General features: G+C 35.4%; 1 protein-coding gene and 1 long non-coding RNA gene across 3 annotated transcripts in view; both read left to right on the top strand.

Annotated features, from left to right (window-relative positions):
* Nucleotides 1-15264, top strand: part of LOC106446440 (leucine-rich repeat extensin-like protein 3) — a 38934-nt gene that overhangs the window by 12648 nt on the left and 11022 nt on the right. The gene's annotated exons all lie outside the window — the stretch shown is intronic.
* Nucleotides 4496-9979, top strand: LOC111201916. 2 transcript variants are annotated; one of them, XR_007318655.1, is made up of 5 exons: nt 4496-6818; nt 6916-7718; nt 7821-8612; nt 8714-8861; nt 8945-9979. It is a non-coding gene; the product is annotated as an uncharacterized LOC111201916 (long non-coding RNA). The 2 variants fall into 2 exon arrangements; XR_007318654.1 differs by having other exon boundaries at nt 7821-8861.

The raw sequence follows: 15264 nt of genomic DNA, 5'->3' as shown, positions 1-15264 counted from the left end.
GGCCGCGACACGAGCCAGCTCGCCCGGCGAACACGGTCGTGTTGCCGGTCGACTCGCCGGCGAGCTCGGCCGTGACATGGGCCAGCTTGCCCGGCGAGCATGACCGTGTTGCCGGTCGGCTCACCGGCGAGCTCGATCGTGCCACGGATCGGCTCGCCCGGCGAGCGCGGCCAATTCTCCATGGACCATTCCGAACCCGGTTCCATCCCATAACCATGCATCTTCGTCCGAAGTTTCCATAACTCAGTCTTCGGGTCCGGGGATACGACACCAATGTTCCTTCTAAAAAACATCGTCGAAAGTATTCAGGAAGTTAGGGAAGGTTATGTCTCTCGAACAGTTTCCTATTCTTCGTAGTAGAGCAGGTTACGGTTAACTTAAACTGCCTCGGCTATGCGAAGAAAGAGGGTTCCGTTGGAAGAACCATGCCTTTACCAACGGCTACTTCGCGAGTAAAATCGTAAAAACGCTTAAGTCTCGATACGGCCCAAAGAGGGTCCGAATTGCGGACAACGGCCCATCTTTGGTCCCAAAAGACTTGAACCCAAAGACTGGTATGACGGTTTATCTCATCCGTGGGGAGAGATAAATTTCAAATTTCCGAAGATAATCACAAAGAAGAAGGAAATATGGAAAAGCCCGCTTCACGACAAATCCGGCCCGAGAAGAAATAAACCGACCTAAGGATGAGTATATAAGGAGGACATAGGACGAAGAGAAAAGGGGCATTCTAAGAGCAAACTTAATACTTAGAGTAATTTAGGCATTTTTCCGTTTTTACTACCGAGCTGCGACTCGACTAGGTTAGAACTTAGGTGGCTAGACTAGCGAACATACCGACATCTCTCGTGGCCTAGGATCTTTCCTGTTGTACACGCTCAAACGCGAATTCGGAAATAAGACCTCTTTGTTCTCTTCTCGCTCTTTTACGATTTATTACTTTCGAATATTTCATCTTGATTATGTTGTGCGTGGCCCAGCAGATAACCGGGACCTTTAGGGAAGGCTAGGTTAACTTGGCTTTCCTCCGATTAACAAAACTCGACGGTGTCAATTTTGGTTCCCACATCAGGTAAGAAGGTCCGTGAGCCTTTGGGCCGGACTTATAAATGGCCGATCGCACCTAGATCTTTACCGGACGGTTAGACGGGACTATGGACGATCCATCTATGGTTGGATGGTTCTAGCCGCAAAGGCTAAGTAGGATATCTTATAATCAACTTCGGGTTGATGAGTAGGATAGGCGCCATATGCCTTATGTAGGGCGTAGACCCACATGATGGCAATGGAAGGCCGGTTATGTCAATACCTGCTAAGTAGATGATGGCTTATCAAGTCTAATGGTCGGATCATGTTTCATGACGATGGTTTGATGGCCAAGCACTAGTATGGATAGTCACATTGCTGGAGTAAGAGTATTGATGTGATGCTTCTAGATATCAACCTTGGTGTTGATAACTTCGAGATTGGCTAAGAGTCATGACGAAGTGTATGGCTAGTACTATGTGTCGTAGACCATAAGTATTGAGCTTAGGTGTGATTGTTCAAGGAAAGCCGTGTAAGATCTGATTTTGGTTGAGTATGGACGACCTGGCCTCTGAATGATGGTTCAAGGTGTCGGAACTAACATGATTAATGAATGCATCGGTTGGTATGAACAAGTCATATCTGTTGTCTGGGTTAAGTCCCAAGGCCGGTCAGGCCAGATGATGACTCATCAGTTCCAAGTCATGTGAGGATGGTTGGTTGATTGACTTAGGATCTAATGAGCTTTGTTAGTCCATAAGATGGACTTGGTACTATTGCCTATAAGGCAAAAGGATTTCGGATTGTGCATGAGCCAAGAAAGGCCAGATGTATATCCTTATCCTTTCAAAGACTTCTCAAAGGTTACTTATGTCTGTGGGGATGGTTGGCTGAATGACTAAGTACCTAGGGGAGTTGTTTAATGCAGGAACAAAGATAAAGACCAATAAGAGACTCAATGAGTTGAATGGTTAGTTCGAGTCAATGGAGGACCGATGAGCTAATGAGCTCCGTAGATGTGGCAAAGGTAAGATCTTGCAATACTTGCATAGATCTAGATAGAATGGTTTAGGGGAATGGAACCTCAGAATCATATGACTTGGTTTGGGTTTAGGATTGACCTTTAAGCTAATCGGTAGTTGTGTAAACTGACCAAGGCTAAGGTGATTCGACCAGACAAGTGTTAGATTGGTTTTAGACCAATGGTTAATTAGAGAATAATCTGCTGTGTATCTGTTGAAAGGATCTAGGCTATAAAAGACTAAGAAAGTCTTTAGCTAAGGTCTAAGTTAGCCCTCGCCTTTAGGCGATATTATAACTAAAGGGCGAAAATTAAAAGGTTCGGCCAGGAAGTGGGCCGAGCGACGTAAGGCTTCGACCGCGGCCTAGTCGGCCGGATCGGGGTGTTACAGTACTAGTGGGGGATGTTTCTTTCTCGGAAACAACCTGGTTGCATGGCTGAGCAAGAAGCAGAATTTTGTATCATTGTCTACAGCAGAGGCAGAATACATTGCTATGGGGAGTTGCTGCACGCAGCTGATGTGGATGAAGCAAATGTCTGCTGACTATGGCAAGGATACTGGATCATTCCTGGTCTACTGTGACAACAAGAGTGCAATTGACATATCAAAGAACCCAGTGCAACAGTAAAGGACCAAGCATATTGACATTCGACATCACTTCATCAGGGAACTAGTCGATGAACAACAGGTAGTGATTGAACATGTTGTCACAGAATTACAACTAGCTGACCTTTTCACTAAACCTCTAGATCTTAACCGTTTTGTTACTCTTCGAAACTCCATTGGGGTTTTGTGAGATGTAACAAGTTTGTGTAAGTGTACATGGGATGATGGAAGGGCTGATGCAAAGGCACTCAAAGCTCATATTTTGTCTTACATCAGAAGTGAGTAGTGGAAAAGAGCTGCCAAATATGCCGTCATGATCTTAAAAAGTACAGGTTTCGCATCGAGAGAGCAATCAAGTAACAAGGGGAAGAAGATGTTATGTGTTTCCCATCATCGAAAAAAGGGAGCACAAGAGAAATTTTAGAAAGGAAAAGAGAAAAAGAAAAGAAAAGAAAAGAAAAGAAAAGAAAAAGAAAAAGAAAAAGAAGAAAAGAAGTAACAACCCCCAGCTCTCTCATGACGAATAAAAGTTGAAAACTGAGTCAGGACATGATAAAGACATATTTGTGTGAAAGCTAGATATGAAATAAGCCTGATGATCAGATGATGATCTAGTAGAGCAGTGCATCTGTAGCAGAAGCTATGTCAGCCTCTAGATCACTCGACGAACAGCTGTTAGCGGGAAAAGGTAAAACATAAATCTTTCTATACTTAAAAAAAAAATTGATAATTAACCTTTGTGACATGTGTTCTCTCATTGCTTTGCTTGCATGTTTAATATACTGAATGTTCTTTTGTCTAAGTGATTGTGTCAGCAAAGGTCATTGAGTAAATGTCACTAGTCTATGTCATCGAGTGTCACAGTGAAACAATGAAGATTCGACCCGTTCAAGTCTTGAGTGGACAATACGTGTCGACATCAGAGTAAAGGAAAGAGAGATCGTGTGAGCCTAAATGGAAGATTTCAAAATTTCAAAATTTGAAAAACTTCCATTTTAGAGAGAGTGGGAGATATGACGAATATCTAGGAGATCATGGGGTAATGCACCAAAAAGGAAATGATTACCCCTTGATAAACCCTAGAAGCTAACTTATCTCTCCTACAATTCTCTTTGCTCTTAAAGCTCAAAAGTTTCAAAAGAAAGAAAACTCTCTCTCTCAAGAAATCATGTCGATGAACAAAAACACTTCCGCCGCCGGTAAAGCTTCAAACCCACCGCTGTTGAGTCTCGTGGACTACTCTGATGATGAGCAAACGACGCCACAACAAATCCAGACGTCTCAATCCATGTTAAGATCTTCATACTGCAGCCGAACAACTGGTCTCTGAGTCAGATGGCGAGTCAGAACCGGTGGGAAGGAAGAAGAAGAACGTGAAGGAGGGAAGAAGCAAACAATCCTCTGAAGCGATTCTAGAGGAAGCTGATGCAACTAAGGCTCGCAAGGAAAATCGAGGCAAAGCGATCGAAGTCTCTTCAGTTGAATCTGAGGAAGAAGATGACTCGGAGAACACTGACTCAGATGAAGTTGAGGAAGTTGATGCTGAAGACGTGGAACCATCAATCAGTGTTAAGGAGAAAGAGAAAAAAAAGGAAAGCTCCATCATCAGCAACCCAGAGCAATCCTGTGAGAAAATCGACCAGAAAAACCTCTGCCTCAGGAATAAAATCTCAGACGAAGGACAAAACAACTTCAGGTGCAGCACCATCTGAGCTAATCAAGAGAGGATTGACTAGTGCATAGCGTCTTGCAGAGCAAAGGTATGCGAGCTTTGCCTCTAGAGAGATCATTCCAGAACATTCAGTGGATCTAAACTCAGAAGACACATGGGGAGACTTGATCAGGAGAACTAGATTATGGGGGAGAAAATTTTAGTTTTCTCGTTTTTTAATTATAGGGGAGTGAGAGATAAAACAATGTTGTTGTTTTTTGTTTTGGTTTTATGTTTATTTCTAACTCTTGAACTTGCATGTTTTGAACCTTCATTTTAATGCACGTATTATTCAGGATATATGTGTTCGAATGTGTGTGGTTGTTTGAGCGGATCTGTGCAGGTACTTGAGAGGCATCCAAAGCTAAAAGGGGGAGATTGTAGGTGCAAAGATCAGATGGATGTTCTGATATAGACGCAAGTACAACAGCGAATGGAGCAGAGTCTGCAACAGAGAAGTGTACATGCGGATGAACAAGTCAAGATGAAGATTACGACTTGAAGAATGGATTGCAGACCAAGGCGAAGTTAATGCGAAGACATCTTGGGGAGCAAGCTTGAAGAGATTCACCTTAGAGAAGGGAGATCTCACGATGGGAAGTTTCTTAAAGACTTTGGAGAGGTTTAAGGGAACTTACCATATTTAGGTAGATAGTGAATATTGGGTAGATAGGCGTGGATAGTCGACTTGGCTGTATTGTATATATAGTCATACTCGACCTGTGGATTAGGGTCGTTGAGAGAATTGTATTCTTAGCATAAGAGTGGAGTTTACTAAGCTTGTAAGCAAGTGGAGTTCACTAAGCTTGTAAGCGAGTGAATAACACTAACGGCTAAGGGGTAGATGTTCTAGAGATCTTGTATTCGATCTTAGGATGTATGAGGTTAGGGGAGCAAGTCAAGAAGGGTCTTGATCTTGTTTGAGTTTTGTTTAAAGAGAGACTTGTAAGTTCACTTTAAAAGAATATTAGTAATAACACATATCTTTGTAGAGATATTCTCTGGTGTACTCTGTGTTTTACTTTGTGGGTTAGTTCTTGCATTTACATAAGAAGGATAGTATGATGGTAAGAGATTGCATAGGTTATTTGTGGATTTAGAGTAGAGAATTTGAGAGCCATTTAAGTGAAGAATGTCATATATATAGAGTTAAGGAGTGGCCGGACATCATTCGGTTACTGTCTTGAATGCGGCCATGATTGATCTGGAGAGGTAGAGGAAGTGGGTCCACCTTAGGGATGAAATGGTTGGATGTTTGAAAAATGACTTAATGGGCCAGGACGAAGAGAGCCACGAGAAAGTCAACCACGTGAAAATTGAGTATGACTTAGGCTTGTTAATCTATTGGGCCTAAATAATTTGATATTTTGCTTCTGTATTTAGTTTGGTGGTCCAAAATGGTAATGAACAATATGTTTGTAGTTAGGCCACAAAAATTTACATAGAAAAGAAAAATATTTGGGGAAGAGTATTATTGAAAAAAAATTGAATTCGATGTCAATTTATCTATAATAATAAAGTTGGCTTATCTGCCCTCTCAGACGTCCACGTCATCAGTCACATAGGGGAGTTTTGCGACACGTCAGCGGTTTCCTCTTGCATAGTCTCTTTCTTCAGTAAATGATTAAACGTCTTGGGCTTGTTGAATTTAAAATCAACATTTGTTTTTTGTTGGGTTTCTTCGTTGTCGTCGCAAGCCGTAACTCTCCTCATATTGTCTTCCATCAGTTCCTTCTACAGAGTGACTTAGCATTGATGGCATTCAATTAATTCACCCACTTTCTCGTCATCAATACATGTTTTTCTCCTCCCATCAATCGAATTGGATATATATATATAAGCTCTGTTCTTTTGATTAACGCAGCTTCTCGCGTCAGCGACTCCAAATCTTACGGTGGCTGCTTCGTGTGAAACGACGCGGACAATGGTGATAACATAAAAAGTGTTGCCGTAACAGTAAAAAATAGTCGCCGCGTGAGTCGTAACTGATTTCATCGAAGTTGAGTAAGAGTCACTCAGTCGGCCTAGTGAAAATAGCCCTAGAAAGATCAAGGTGCGGAATAGAATTTTTAGCGATCAATTATCAGCCCAAAAATAACGCTGCGTCTCTTATAATTAACATAGGCAAAGTGGTTTTTCAGCAATCTTGCTTTTAAAGTAACGGAAATACAGAGCGAAAAATAGACGCAGACGCTAACACAGCGTTTATCAAAAGAACATGACTATAGTCTCTAGGGCCTCAGGAGAAATCTCAAACGTCTTACGAATCATATTCTTGCTACAACCCTAGAAGTAGAAGTTCTTAGAATGGTGATTACTCAGCTCCACTTGATTTGAAGGCTGGTCGTCTCGAGGACAGAGTTGTCACAAGTCTCCTTCGTTTTTGGGAGGCTAGGAATGTTAAGAAATCTGGGGAACTTATGAGTGTGGATTTCATGTTCCTCAATGAGAAGGTAGCGAATCTTGAAAATCTTTCTTTTAATTACTTTAATATTTTCGCAAGAGTATGTACCATTTAAAATCAACACTCACTGGGTGTGCTGTGTGCAGTGCCGTCGACATTCCAAGATTACGGGGAAGAAAGTCACAATTGGTCTTATCTCTGCAACCTCTCTGAACGAACACTACTCTTTCCAGCGATGGCGTTAAAACCTAGGTTAGATCTTGAGCTTGACGAGATTCATTTCTTGGACGCAATTCCTATAATTTTGAGTTTGGTGATTTTAATTATAAACAGCTCCAGTTATGGGAGAAATTGTGAAAGTGCATCGATTTAGTATTGTTTCGTGTTGTTTATATGCCTTGCCTACACCGACAGTAAAGCACGTGATTAATACACACCTTCTGGTGGCAATATCTATCTTTTAGATTTCTCTTTTGTAGGCTGCATTAACTCTGCAAACTCATACTTGGTGTGAGGCGGGAAGCTCGCAAGGTGTGAAGCGTGAAAGTGAAACTGAAACTGATGCCTGACTCAGAGAACCGGCTTCTCTTCGGTTTCTTTTTTTTCTATCATATATATGGCTTAACAATCTTATGCTTTTAGAAAAGGTTTGGAGGAAAATCCATGGTTACAGGAGAAATATAGAGCCACCACTGCGACGACATTTAAAACAATTGGAGGCAATGCAGGTTAATAAAACAAGTTTCGGTTTTGATTTGTCTCTCCACATTAATTTTTGGAAGCTACAATTTTTCTACTTTGTCCCAGAGAAGATTACTGGTTAGTAGTCCCGGTCACTGGTGAGGTAACAATGGTGTAGAAATCTCGAGAGTTCTTTTGTGGGTTCAAAAAGAAAACATGGCAACGGTGGTGAAACACATCTCGATGAGCTTAGCAATGGAGACACGGGGTATCATCATCCGTAATTTTAAACCATTGATTTTCCTCTGTACGTTTAACTATTTCTGCCATGAATTTTTTGGATTCATGTATCTGTTAATGTCTTATGCAGAAAACAGCTATGGTTTCAAGAGGAGAGTTCACGTTTCAAGATATTCACGGTGCAGAGGCATTGCTGAATGAAGAAGATGAGGACGGCTATAGTTGTGATTGGGAACCTGTGCATCAGAAGATGCCAGTTGAGTTTGTGAAATGGTGTTGCTTCAGTTGCACCATGGCAAATCCTGGTGATATGGTTCATTGTTATGTATATTTTGCTTACTTTTTCATGTTTGAATACTTTTGTTTCTGATCTTATCATTACCAGTATCTGCAATTATTTGTCTGAGACATGGATATTTTGCATCTCTGTTATTTAAAAGACACTTGTCTCTCACCGAAGTCGAAGAGAAATGCGGAGGTAAGATTTTGCTTCTTTTCGAACATGTCGTTAAGATATATTGCTATTTCGTTCCACATTACCTAACTTCAAGTAACACTAAGCGTGCTCACGTCTCTTTTATCTTGATCTTAGGAAATTCATCTGCAACTAGCTCGACAGCTATTGGTTTCGAGGAGATAATGTTGTTGCACTCAGAAGTATGATTTTATTACTGTTACAGTTTCGTGAGATATCTGTTGACGTCAATACAATTTATTTATCTCCAATGCTTTTCTTCGTGCAATTATTTCGCAAGAGCTCCAGATGGTGAGCTGCTACTTAATTTCCTTAGAGACATATCTACCTGCGAGTAGTTTGTTTATTTCCTTACTTTTACAAACAAGTCGTTAACTGATTTTTTTCTTTCAATTTTAAGGTCTACACTTCAGAGCATGTTAATATCACAAGCCAGCTTCTCTATAGGTTTGAATTTACCTGTAATGTTTCAGGGTTCAGCATGCAAAACATGATTTGTTTGTGTTATTTTGTCTTTCACTGCTCATAATTTTCCTATTGTTTGCCAGCTACTTCACTGCCGACACATACTAATAAGTATTCAGCACCTGCTGCTAGAATAGCAGCACGTCTGTGTGCTGATCTAGCTAAAGAAATGTTCTCATGATACAATGTTAATCAGCCGGGAACTTAGAAGCTCATTATGTTTAAGCTCAGGTTAGATTGGTAAGTTGCTCAAATGTGATGTCCCGAGGTTAGATGTCTTTAAACTTGCAACTAAAGGTATATTCACACAGCAGTTTGGGTGACCCTGACATGAACTGCTCACAAGTTCGACAAAGTATGGCGGTGTTCAGAAAATTTAAACTATGACGGTCTCTGAGCTAAACGCTTATGTCCTCCATTGTTCCCCGCATGTGCATTCCGTTCCTGGTCCATTCTGCTAAATGTTATCACAAGTATTATATTATTAACGTTTGTAGCCTCAATGCACTACAGACTACTCTTCACCAGCAAAGTAGAGGCCATTGAAACAACCAATGGGTGGTGCTATATTTCTTGCTCCAAATATTCTAGGAAGCTTCAGCGTGGTTTTTCATTGTTCACCTGTAACTCATGCAATGACTGTAAGGCTATTTATTCTTTCATTTTGGCTTCTCGTGCCTATTTCTTGGAAAGGTTCGGTATTTGATGAAATAACAACTTATGTTGATTTACCTAAATATTTTTTCTTCTGAATCTTATCTAAAGACAACCAAAATGGAAATAACAAACTGAGCTTAACTTCTGCAACAACTACAATATACATATTACATACATGTAATATTACGTCTACATCTTCAGTTGATTATTTTGTTCTGGTGCTTATCTTTTTCCAGTTTACAGTTTAAGGGTTCGATAGATAAATGTTTGGTTTATCTCACTTGATCAACTCCTCCGCAACTAAAGTCATTGTCGAGTTCTACAAGTAATAAACCCGTTTCTAATATTACAGAGGTATAAGAGCAACTATTACATGTCACCGCTACAATATAGTTGACCGGTCCGGCACATGCTACTATTACAAGCTACCAAAATTATTTTCATCATTTGACGAATATTTGTCCACCTATCTATTACCATATTAAATAAAACCAATCCAACTTCTATTGTTTAACAATTAGGCAACCAGATTCAACCAAAACAAACCCAACAAAAGTTATGTATCTTTTTTTTTTTTCCTCAACTGATTATATTATCAAACGATGAAACATACATGACCAACGGACGAAGATATGCCGTGGTTAGCTAATCCGACAGACAACACAATGTCTCCGGAAACTAGAACACATAAAGGGCAACCGAAGCCCAAACAATAACAAACCAGGGCACTTACAGACCAACATTTTAAGCTGAGTAACAAGACTCATGGACCACTGATAGCACGGTCAACAAATCATAGAAATCTAAATGATAGAGAGTCTATGAAAGTTGTTAAACGGGAATGCCCCTGGCCAAACCACCGTAAAACCACTCCCTCCTAGTACAACGAGGATACACCTCAAGAACCAAGTAACACAAGCTTCACAAACCGGTAAGGGAGAACCTTCAGATTCAATCAACCTCCGAAAACAGATGAGTCGTACACGACTGAGAAACGCCAAGTTATGAAGCCACACCAAAATCAAATCTCCACAAGATCTGAACTAACAACTAGGAGCCAAGCCCACCTAATCCGGAGCACCAAGAGCACAGGCCACGAACGGCATAAAGACGGATCAGAGGAATCCACGACAAACTCCGCCCACTTAGATTAAGACTGAAAAGGAGAGAGCCACACAAGAAATCCAGAGATATGCAACACAACAAAATTCACCAAACCCAAGCACAGATTTCTAAACAAAAGCCTTGTGGCTAGACCACACCGTGAATCATCAGATCCGGAGCTTTTATCAAAAATCTACAATAGATCTAGGGTTTCATTGATTTGATCCAAGCATATCTCTCAAAATTGAGTCACAGTCACAAACCGAACTAGAACCACGCAAAGAGGAAGAAATACCGAGGTTGTGACCGGCGGCGGTGCTGAACGAGCCACCACGCGCCGCTCGACGGAACTCACGCGTTAAGACTCTCTCGCTCGCCTTTTTCTCTCGATATGATGTTATCTCTCACTTTTTATATATTATATTTATCTTATTTTAAGTTATGTATCTTTAGACGATGGAAAAATATGTGAAACCCCATAAATGACATCAAAAAGTACATAGACAAACATTCTTGACACAATGTTAAAAAAAAGAACACAACTGCAACTTACAGATACGGAGTAAATTCCAAAACAAACATCAATGCTATACTAACAAATATTAAGTTCGTCTATTTCATTTGATACACACACGGTCAATCATTTTTATATCTTAAGATAATACTTCAAAACGCAAGACTTTTATATGCTATCCAATAAACATGCTAGCGGAGTTTATGTTCACCACAAATAAAAAGTTACTAGGCATGAATATTCTTAAGAAAATAAAATATAAAAAATATGGGTAGTATTTTGTTAGTTTTCGTTTTAGCTTTATTTGAGTTATTTAATTTCTCTTGCAATATTTTCAACTTGGCCATAGTATTTTCTAAAATAGGGGAATTTCAAATTTACCACGAATTTGATACCAGTTTCAAATTTATTCTTAAAAGATAACAATTTACATATTAAGTTTGTGATTAAAAAATCTTAGTTAAGACTCTTAAATCATTTATAAAAATATAAATATATTTCATACAGCATTAATAAAATTTTATAAACTCAGCTTCATCCCTTAAATATTAAACCGAAAACAATACTTAATTTTGTTTCACCTTCTACCAACTTTTCAAACTTTTTAACCAAATCATCACCTTCAGTTGTTTCATGAATACGATTTTTCTATGAAATAGTGAGAGTATAATTAGAAATTATATAAATTGAAGGATTAAATTTTGAAATACACTTTTTAAAAAAATATATATTTTTAAAATAAATAATTATTATTTTACTGAAAATTAAAAATTGAAACATCATACATTAATTTCAAGCATTTAGTTTTAGTATCTATTAAATTACTGTTTTATCTTCAAAACAAAATAATGACGACAAGTAAAAATACAATCTATATATTTAAATCTTATTTCATTTGGATGAGAGGTCTGTATTCTAATCGTAAAAAAGAATGAAACACCGTAAACTAACAAAACCCAAATTTTACTTTCAAAACCCAAATTTTACTTTCTCGAATCAATAAAAATATTTAATTTTATTGAAACAAGTCGTTCTAAATAATAAAAAGTATGGGAAATAAAATTAATTGAAAAGTACGTCTAAAGCATTAATAAAACTTATAAGAAAAGTAAATCAACAACATATAGTTATTAAGTCATATAATATTTATTTTCAAATTTATATTCGTTTGCACTCTAATAATTTTAAATTCATTTTATAATTTATATTTTGTGAAAATTGATAGATATGCATTATATATATTCAAATAGTAATATAATAGATTAAATTAAACTAAAATTTATATAAGAAACCCGGGCGTAGCCAGGGAAAACCACTAGTTTCTTAATATAAGTGTTGAAATATCATAACTAAATGGTCAGAAAAATAGTCTCTTTTATATGGAGGATAATTCTACTGTTTTTAGTCGATTAAGAAAATAAAATAAAATGTCCATTGGCTTAATAATTCACTAGATTTTGACACGCGCTTAGAAAACGCATGTTTATTTTTGAAATTAAATAAATTCTTCTTATATAATTTTTATATAAGATAATGTATATGTTTGGGTACATTTATCCGGGTGCATTGAACCGTACCAAACTGAAGAAAAAAACCAAAAATTAAGCTGAATTTCATAAATAACCGAGCATTTCCTATATTTTTAGAACCGAAAAATAGAAACTGAACTGAGAACCAGTGCTTAAAATTTTAAAATAGAATTATATACCTACAAATATTAATTATATTTAATTTCTAAATAATCAAATATCCTAAAAATATTATTAATAAAGCAAATTATGCACAAAAAAAAATAATGACTCAAATATTTTTTATTCAAATAATTAATAGTTAATTATTTATCCTATAGTTTTTTCCAAACAGCCTAAACTACCCGATTTTAAGCTAGAATATTTTACATTTGTGAAAATTCAATAAAACATATAATATTCATTGTTAGAATTTGTAAAGTAAATAAACATGTTCTATTCAAACCAGTTTGTTTTTAATTTCATTTAAATCTCCAATCCGTTTAGATCCATTTGATATTTTTTTTTATGATAAGTCATTTAGTTCATATATAAGAATGTAAGATCAAATCCTAATAATTGATTGCATGTAATTAATTAAATTAACGTTTCATAGTTGAATAGTTGACATTAAGACTTTTAGTTTTCAATTCACGTAAAAATGAAAAAAAAATGTTATATACCAGAGGATTCTCTATTACAACATATATTAAATATAACTAAACTATTGAAAATCCCTATATATTATTTGAGACGCAGTACAACTTCTTTTTTGTAGCCACATGTCATTACTAGAATGATTCTTAGAATCATTAGAGAAATATGTTGGTCCATCTAATTATATAATAAGTTTTTTATTAAACTAACAGTAAATTCATCATTAATGTACTTTATTATTTTCTTAAATAAAATTTACGGAATTGCTTAATGTGGCTAAAGTATATATGACAATTAATTATTTTGAATAATAAAGATTTGATAAAAAAAAATAGTGTATCTTCTATCATATTTGTTTCATTTTAAGTTATTAAATAAATTAAACAACCACAATAACCATATAATAAAAATTTAGATTTTTATATATATGTTATATTTTGAATATTTACAAACGGCTATAAATTACTAAAACTGTTAAAAGTCTCACATTCAAATTTTATAATCCATGGTTTAGAATTTTTTTATGACAATATGCAAATGATTACAAAAATTATATAAGTAAAAAGTCTAATGTAATTAATTATTAAGATTAATATATATATCGTTTTAAATTAAACTATAAACCATATAAATACAATATTTTAGTTTCAAAATTTACTTTGAACAATTTTTTTGATAAAAGTTTTGAACGATCTTTGACAACTTATTTTTTTTTGAAATTATAAATTACTAAAACTATTAATCCCACAATGAAAATTTTGTTATCAGTAATTTAAATTTTTTTCTATAAAAGATACAAATGATCAAAAAAAACAATATGAGTAGAAATCATCATTTAATAGACATTAATATTAAAAATACTAAAATATATTATCTATGTTAGTATCATTAAAATTTAATAACATATCCTATCAAATATAAAAAAAATATTTTTTGGATTAATAAAATTGATTTATATGTTCGCACCAATTTAATTATATTTTTAATAGGTACTAACTTTTAATTATTTAATATATATTTATTATTTCATAATATGTAAAAATATTTAATACATAAAATAATTTATATATATAATGTTGATCTCGCGCAAGGCGCAGATCTTATCCTAGTTTTATACTATTAATGGAACTATATGTGGTTAGGATCACGTCATGTGTAAACATGTTTGAATAATCCGTCTTATATTTATGGAGATTTATTGTTAGAGTAATTATATAATAGATTATGGGAGAATAATAAATGAGTTCATTTAAATTATGTAAAGTATTTACATATTTAGTGAAATATAAGGTAAGACCAAAAAAATAGTTAAGAGTGTGACTGGTGACCAACAGAATGAGGAAGAACCCAATGTTCCTTAATATTCCTTAAACTTTTTACTATTCATGAAGAATATGTTTTCTTTTGCATTCATTTGTTTGCAGAGAATTATAGTACAAATCAATTCCTCATTAATTTTGATAATGAACCATCATTCCTCATCATTCTTAAAATTTTATTCATATTCATTTCTTTTTCCTATCTATTCCTATTGTTCCTATGATGGTTACCACTAAGTCTAATGAAATTTTACAACAAACTTGTTTAAGTATATATATATTTTTAAGAATGCTTCTCTTTTAATATTATAGATAGTAGGCTTGTTTAATAAACCGGTTTGGTATTAAGATTACAATCGTATGATATTATGTATATAGTGCAATCTAGATAATTTATGAGGTGTTATAAGGTAGTATTTTTTATAAAGGTTATAAAGTAGTGTTCGTAAAACAAATATATATCTAAAGAAAACCAACTGAAAATTATTTAATATATTTGTATAGTTTACCCATATAAAGAAAGAATGAAGTATATGTGGTACAGTAGAACCTCTATAAATTAATACTCGATAAATTAATAATCTCTATACATTAATAAATTTTGTCGGTCCCAACTTGGGCCGGTTCAAAATTTGATACAAATCGATAAAATAATAAGATAATATTTTTTAGAAAATTCTATATAAACACATGGTCCCATTAAAATTATAAATTAATAATTTATATATATAAATTTTATATAAGTAAGAACCTATTATTATATTGTTTGTTTTATATTCACAATGGAATTATTTTTATATTTTTTAACAATATATATTTTTGATGAGATTTAATATTATTATATCTAAAACTACATTTTAGTTCTATACAATATA

Source organism: Brassica napus, chromosome C1, assembly GCF_020379485.1.
Source record: "Brassica napus cultivar Da-Ae chromosome C1, Da-Ae, whole genome shotgun sequence".
NCBI classification, from domain to species: Eukaryota; Viridiplantae; Streptophyta; class Magnoliopsida; order Brassicales; family Brassicaceae; genus Brassica; species Brassica napus.
The sequence above is the reverse complement of the archived record's forward strand: the minus strand, read 5'-3'. Positions and strand labels throughout refer to the sequence as shown.